Here is an 8,061-nt window from a genome sequence, read left to right on the forward strand (position 1 = left end):
AAAAAAAACATAAGGGGTAACACTGTTGTTTTTTATTGGTCGTGATGAAAAAAAACATAAGGGGTAACACTGTTGTTTTTTATTGGTCGTCAAAAAAACAAACATAAGGGAAATAATAGAAATACACATAAACATTTAAATGTCATGTATATCCTCTTCATTGATGATTGATTATTGTGTATTGTCATCGCCTCAGTGGTGCAGTGGAGTGCACTCTGCCTAACCCCCTGGAGACCGGGGTTCAAGTCTGGTAGATGTCTTCTGTTGGAAGACTCTTATCTATATTTCATGTGAATTATAAAGACAAGTATAACCTCTGAGATGAATTTATTCTGTGTCTTGATGGTGCATTGTTAAGTTCGGTGGTTAACACTCTGAAAAGCTGAAGTTCGGTTCCCTGCAAAAATGTTGTCAGAGGTGCCACGGTCGTTATTTATTGGTCAACATGGAAATTCTCTGTTGTTTTTTATTGGTCGTCATGAAAAAAAACATAAGGGGTAACACTGTTGTTTTTTATTGGTCGTCATGAAAAAAAATATATGGGGTAACACTGTTGTTTTTTATTGGTCGTCATGAAAAAAAACAAAGGGTAACACTGTTGTCTTTTTCAAAACAAACATAAGGGGTAACACTGTTGTTTTTTATTGGTCGTCATGAAAAAAAACATAAGGGGTAACACTGTTGTTTTTTGTTGGTCGTCATGAAAAAAAACATAAGGGGTAACACTGTTGTATTTTATTGGTCGTCATGAAAAAAAACATAAGGGGTAATACTGTTGTTTTTTATTGGTCGTCATGAAAAAAAACATAAGGGGTAACACTGTTGTTTTTTATTGGTCGTCATGAAAAAAAACATAAGGGGTAACAATGTCGTTTTTATTGGTCGTCATGAAAAAAAACATAAGGGGTAACACCGTTGTTTTTTATTGGTCGTCATGAAAAAAAACATAAGGGGTAACACTGTTGTCTTTTTCAAATAAAACATAAGGGGTAACACTGTTGTTTTTTATTGGTCGTCATGAAAAAAAACATAAGGGGTAACACCGTTGTTTTTTATTGGTCGTCATGAAAAAAAACATAAGGGGTAACACTGTTGTTTTTTATTGGTCGTGATGAAAAAAAACATAAGGGGTAACACTGTTGTTTTTTATTGGTCGTCAAAAAAACAAACATAAGGGAAATAATAGAAATACACATAAACATTTAAATGTCATGTATATCCTCTTCATTGATGATTGATTATTGTGTATTGTCATCGCCTCAGTGGTGCAGTGGAGTGCACTCTGCCTAACCCCCTGGAGACCGGGGTTCAAGTCTGGTAGATGTCTTCTGTTGGAAGACTCTTATCTATATTTCATGTGAATTATAAAGACAAGTATAACCTCTGAGATGAATTTATTCTGTGTCTTGATGGTGCATTGTTAAGTTCGGTGGTTAACACTCTGAAAAGCTGAAGTTCGGTTCCCTGCAAAAATGTTGTCAGAGGTGCCACGGTCGTTATTTATTGGTCAACATGGAAATTCTCTGTTGTTTTTTATTGGTCGTCATGAAAAAAAACATAAGGGGTAACACTGTTGTTTTTTATTGGTCGTCATGAAAAAAAACATAAGGGGTAACACTGTTGTTTTTTGTTGGTCGTCATGAAAAAAAACATAAGGGGTAACACTGTTGTTTTTTATTGGTCGTCATGAAAAAAAACATAAGGGGTAACACTGTTGTCTTTTTCAAATAAAACATAAGGGGTAACACTGTTGTTTTTTATTGGTCGTCATGAAAAAAAACATAAGGGGTAACACTGTTGTTTTTTATTGGTCGTCATGAAAAAAAACATAAGGGGTAACACTGTTGTTTTTTATTGGTCGTCATGAAAAAAAACATAAGGGGTAACACCGTTGTTTTTTATTGGTCGTCATGAAAAAAAACATAAGGGGTAACACTGTTGTCTTTTTCAAAAAAAACATAAGGGGTAACACTGTTGTTTTTTGTTGGTCGTCATGAAAAAAAACATAAGGGGTAGCACTGTTGTTTTTTATTGGTCGTCATGAAAAAAAACATAAGGGGTAACACTGTTGTCTTTTTCAAATAAAACATAAGGGGTAACACTGTTGTTTTTTATTGGTCGTCATGAAAAAAAACATAAGGGGTAACACTGTTGTTTTTTATTTGTCGTCATGAAAAAAAACATAAGGGGTAACACCGTTGTTTTTTATTGGTCGTCATGAAAAAAAACATAAGGGGTAACACTGTTGTCTTTTTCAAAAAAAACATAAGGGGTAACACTGTTGTTTTTTGTTGGTCGTCATGAAAAAAAACATAAGGGGTAGCACTGTTGTTTTTTATTGGTCGTCATGAAAAAAAACATAAGGGGTAACACTGTTGTCTTTTTCAAATAAAACATAAGGGGTAACACTGTTGTTTTTTATTGGTCGTCATGAAAAAAAACATAAGGGGTAACACTGTTGTTTTTTATTGGTCGTCATGAAAAAAAACATAAGGGGTCACACTGTTGTTTTTTATTGGTCGTCATGAAAAAAACGTAAGGGGTAACACTGTTGTTTTTTATTGGTCGTCATGAAAAAAAACATAAGGGGTAACACTGTTGTTTTTTATTGGTTGTCATGGAAAAAAACATAAGGGGTAACACTGTTGTTTTTTATTGGTCGTCATGAAAAAAAACATAAGGGGTAACACTGTTGTTTTTTATTGGTTGTCATGATAAAAAACATAAGGGGTAACACCGTTGTTTTTTATTGGTCGTCATGAAAAAAAACATAAGGGGTAACACTGTTGTCTTTTTCAAATAAAACATAAGGGGTAACACTGTTGTTTTTTATTGGTCGTCATGAAAAAAAACATAAGGGGTAACACCGTTGTTTTTTATTGGTCGTCATGAAAAAAAACATAAGGGGTAACACTGTTGTTTTTTATTGGTCGTGATGAAAAAAAACATAAGCGGTAGCACTGTTGTTTTTTATTGGTCGTCATGAAAAAAAACATAAGGGGTAACACTGTTGTCTTTTTCAAATAAAACATAAGGGGTAACACTGTTGTTTTTTATTGGTCGTCATGAAAAAAAACATAAGGGGTAACACTGTTGTTTTTTATTGGTCGTCATGAAAAAAAACATAAGGGGTCACACTGTTGTTTTTTATTGGTCGTCATGAAAAAAACGTAAGGGGTAACACTGTTGTTTTTTATTGGTCGTCATGAAAAAAAACATAAGGGGTAACACTGTTGTTTTTTATTGGTCGTCATGAAAAAAAACATAAGGGGTAACACTGTTGTTTTTTATTGGTTGTCATGAAAAAAAACATAAGGGGTAACACCGTTGTTTTTTATTGGTCGTCATGAAAAAAAACATAAGGGGTAACACTGTTGCCTTTTTCAAATAAAACATAAGGGGTAACACTGTTGTTTTTTATTGGTCGTCATGAAAAAAAACATAAGGGGTAACACCGTTGTTTTTTATTGGTCGTCATGAAAAAAAACATAAGGGGTAACACTGTTGTTTTTTATTGGTCGTGATGAAAAAAAACATAAGGGGTAACACTGTTGTTTTTTATTGGTCGTCATGAAAAAAAACATAAGGCGTCACACTGTTGTCTTTTTCAAAAAAACCATAAGGGGTAACACTGTTGTTTTTGTCAAATAAAATATAAGGGGTAACACTGTTGTTTTTTATTGGTCGTGATGAAAAAAAACATAAGGGGTAACACTGTTGTTTTTTATTGGTCGTGATGAAAAAAAATATATGGGGTAACACTGTTGTTTTTTATTGGTCGTCATGAAAAAAAACAAAGGGTAACACTGTTGTCTTTTTCAAAACAAACATAAGGGGTAACACTGTTGTTTTTTATTGGTCGTCATGAAAAAAAACATAAGGGGTAACACTGTTGTTTTTTGTTGGTCGTCATGAAAAAAAACATAAGGGGTAACACTGTTGTATTTTATTGGTCGTCATGAAAAAAAACATAAGGGGTAATACTGTTGTTTTTTATTGGTCGTCATGAAAAAAAACATAAGGGGTAACACTGTTGTTTTTTATTGGTCGTCATGAAAAAAAACATAAGGGGTAACAATGTCGTTTTTATTGGTCGTCATGAAAAAAAACATGAGGGGTAACACCGTTGTTTTTTATTGGTCGTCATGAAAAAAAACATAAGGGGTAACACTGTTGTCTTTTTCAAATAAAACATAAGGGGTAACACTGTTGTTTTTTATTGGTCGTCATGAAAAAAAACATAAGGGGTAACACCGTTGTTTTTTATTGGTCGTCATGAAAAAAAACATAAGGGGTAACACTGTTGTTTTTTATTGGTCGTGATGAAAAAAAACATAAGGGGTAACACTGTTGTTTTTTATTGGTCGTCAAAAAAACAAACATAAGGGAAATAATAGAAATACACATAAACATTTAAATGTCATGTATATCCTCTTCATTGATGATTGATTATTGTGTATTGTCATCGCCTCAGTGGTGCAGTGGAGTGCACTCTGCCTAACCCCCTGGAGACCGGGGTTCAGGTCTGGTAGATGTCTTCTGTTGGAAGACTCTTATCTATATTTCATGTGAATTATAAAGACAAGTATAACCTCTGAGATGAATTTATTCTGTGTCTTGATGGTGCATTGTTAAGTTCGGTGGTTAACACTCTGAAAAGCTGAAGTTCGGTTCCCTGCAAAAATGTTGTCAGAGGTGCCACGGTCGTTATTTATTGGTCAACATGGAAATTCTCTGTTGTTTTTTATTGGTCGTCATGAAAAAAAACATAAGGGGTAACACTGTTGTTTTTTATTGGTCGTCATGAAAAAAAACATAAGGGGTAACACTGTTGTTTTTTGTTGGTCGTCATGAAAAAAAACATAAGGGGTAACACTGTTGTTTTTTATTGGTCGTCATGAAAAAAAACATAAGGGGTAACACTGTTGTCTTTTTCAAATAAAACATAAGGGGTAACACTGTTGTTTTTTATTGGTCGTCATGAAAAAAAACATAAGGGGTCACACTGTTATTTTTAATTGGTCGTCATGAAAAAAACGTAAGGGGTAACACTGTTGTTTTTTATTGGTCGTCATGAAAAAAAACATAAGGGGTAACACTGTTGTTTTTTATTGGTCGTCATGAAAAAAAACATAAGGGGTAACACTGTTGTTTTTTATTGGTCGTCATGAAAAAAAACATAAGGGGTAACACTGTTGTCCTTTTCAAATAAAACATAAGGGGTAACACTGTTGTTTTTTATTGGTCGTCATGAAAAAAAACATAAGGGGTAACACTGTTGTCTTTTTCAAATAAAACATAAGGGGTAACACTGTTGTTTTTTATTGGTCGTCATGAAAAAAAACATAAGGGGTAACACCGTTGTTTTTTATTGGTCGTCATGAAAAAAAACATAAGGGGTAACACTGTTGTTTTTTATTGGTCGTCATGAAAAAAAACATAAGGCGTCACACTGTTGTCTTTTTAAAAAAAAACATAAGGGGTAACACTGTTGTTTTTGTCAAATAAAATATAAGGGGTAACACTGTTGTTTTTTATTGGTCGTGATGAAGAAAAACATAAGGGGTAACACTGTTGTTTTTTATTGGTCGTGATGAAAAAACATATAAGGGGTAACACTGTTGTTTTTTATTGGTCGTCATGAAAAAAAACAAAGGGTAACACTGTTGTCTTTTTCAAAACAAACATAAGGGGTAACACTGTTGTTTTTTATTGGTCGTCATGAAAAAAAACATAAGGGGTAACACTGTTGTTTTTTGTTGGTCGTCATGAAAAAAAACATAAGGGGTAACACTGTTGTATTTTATTGGTCGTCATGAAAAAAAACATAAGGGGTAATACTGTTGTTTTTTATTGGTCGTCATGAAAAAAAACATAAGGGGTAACACTGTTGTATTTTATTGGTCGTCATGAAAAAAAACATAAGGGGTAACAATGTCGTTTTTATTGGTCGTCAAAAAAAAAAACATAAGGGAAATAATAGAAATACACATAAACATTTAAATGTCATGTATATCCTCTTCATTGATGATTGATTCTTGTGTATTGTCATCGCCTCAGTGGTGCAGTGGAGTGCACTCTGCCTAACCCCCTGGAGACCGGGGTTCAAGTCTGGTAGATGTCTTCTGTTGGAAGACTCTTATCTATATTTCATGTGAATTATAAAGACAAGTATAACCTTTGAGATTAATTTATTCTGTGTCTTGTTGGTGCATTGTTAAGTTCGGTGGTTAACACTCTGAAAAGCTCAAGTTCGGTTCCCCGCAAAAACGTTGACAGAGGTGCCACGGTCGTTATTTATTGGTCAACATGGAAATTATCTGTTGTTTTTTATTGGTCGTCATGAAAAAAACATAAGGGGTAACACTATTGTTTTTTATTGGTCGTCATGAAAAAAAACATAAGGGGTAACACTGTTGTTTTTTATTGGTCGTCATGAAAAAAACCATAAGGGGTAACACTGTTGTTTTTTATTGGTCGTCATGAAAAAAACATAAGGGGTAACACTGTTGTTTTTTATTGGTCGTCATGAAAGAAAACATAAGGGGTAACACTGTTGTTTTTTATTGGTCGTCATGAAAAAAAACATAAAGGGGGTAACACTGTTGTTTTTTTTGGTCGTCATGAAAAAAAACATAAGGGGTAACACTGTTGTTTATTATCGGTCGTAGTGAAAAAAAACATAAGGGAAATAATATAAATACACACATACATTTTAATGTCATGTATATCCTCTTTATTGATGATTGATTATTGTGTATTGTCATCGCCTCAGTGGTGCAGTGGGGTGCACTCTGCCTAACCCTAAAGTATTGATTTGTTCAGAAAACCTTCTCACTTGCAGTTACAGCCAGGGGCCGCTGCTGCACCCTAAGCACCCCCACTTCCCGCGTCCCTGGGTAACACTGTTGTTTTTTATTGGTCGTCATGAAAAAAAACATAAGGGGTAACACTGTTGTTTTTTATTGGTCGTCATGAAAAAAAACATAAGGGATAACACTGTTGTTTTTTATTGGTCGTCATAAAAAAAACCATAAGGGGTAACACTGTTGTTTTTTATTGGTCGTCATGAAAAAAAACATAAGGGGTAACCATGTTGTTTTTTATTGGTCGTCATGAAAAAAAACATAAGGGGCAACACTGTCGTTTTTTATTGGTCGTCATGAAAAAAAACATAAGGGGTAACACTGTTGTTTTTTATTGGTCGTCATGAAAAAAAACATAAGGGGTAACACTGTTGTTTTTTATTGGTCGTCATGAAAAAAAACATAAGGGGTAACACTGTTGTCCTTTTCAAATAAAACATAAGGGGTAACACTGTTGTTTTTTATTGGTCGTCATGAAAAAAAACATAAGGGGTAACACTGTTGTCTTTTTCAAATAAAACATAAGGGGTAACACTGTTGTTTTTTATTGGTCGTCATGAAAAAAAACATAAGGGGTAACACCGTTGTTTTTTATTGGTCGTCATGAAAAAAAACATAAGGGGTAACACTGTTGTTTTTTATTGGTCGTGATGAAAAAAAACATAAGGGGTAACACTGTTGTTTTTTATTGGTCGTCATGAAAAAAAACATAAGGCGTCACACTGTTGTCTTTTTAAAAAAAACCATAAGGGGTAACACTGTTGTTTTTGTCAAATAAAATATAAGGGGTAACACTGTTGTTTTTTATTGGTCGTGATGAAAAAAAACATAAGGGGTAACACTGTTGTTTTTTATTGGTCGTGATGAAAAAACATATAAGGGGTAACACTGTTGTTTTTTATTGGTCGTCATGAAAAAAAACAAAGGGTAACACTGTTGTCTTTTTCAAAACAAACATAAGGGGTAACACTGTTGTTTTTTATTGGTCGTCATGAAAAAAAACATAAGGGGTAACACTGTTGTTTTTTGTTGGTCGTCATGAAAAAAAACATAAGGGGTAACACTGTTGTATTTTATTGGTCGTCATGAAAAAAAACATAAGGGGTAATACTGTTGTTTTTTATTGGTCGTCATGAAAAAAAACATAAGGGGTAACACTGTTGTATTTTATTGGTCGTCATGAAAAAAAACATAA

This window comes from Gadus macrocephalus, chromosome 15, assembly GCF_031168955.1.
Source record: "Gadus macrocephalus chromosome 15, ASM3116895v1".
NCBI lineage: Eukaryota > Metazoa > Chordata > Actinopteri > Gadiformes > Gadidae > Gadus > Gadus macrocephalus.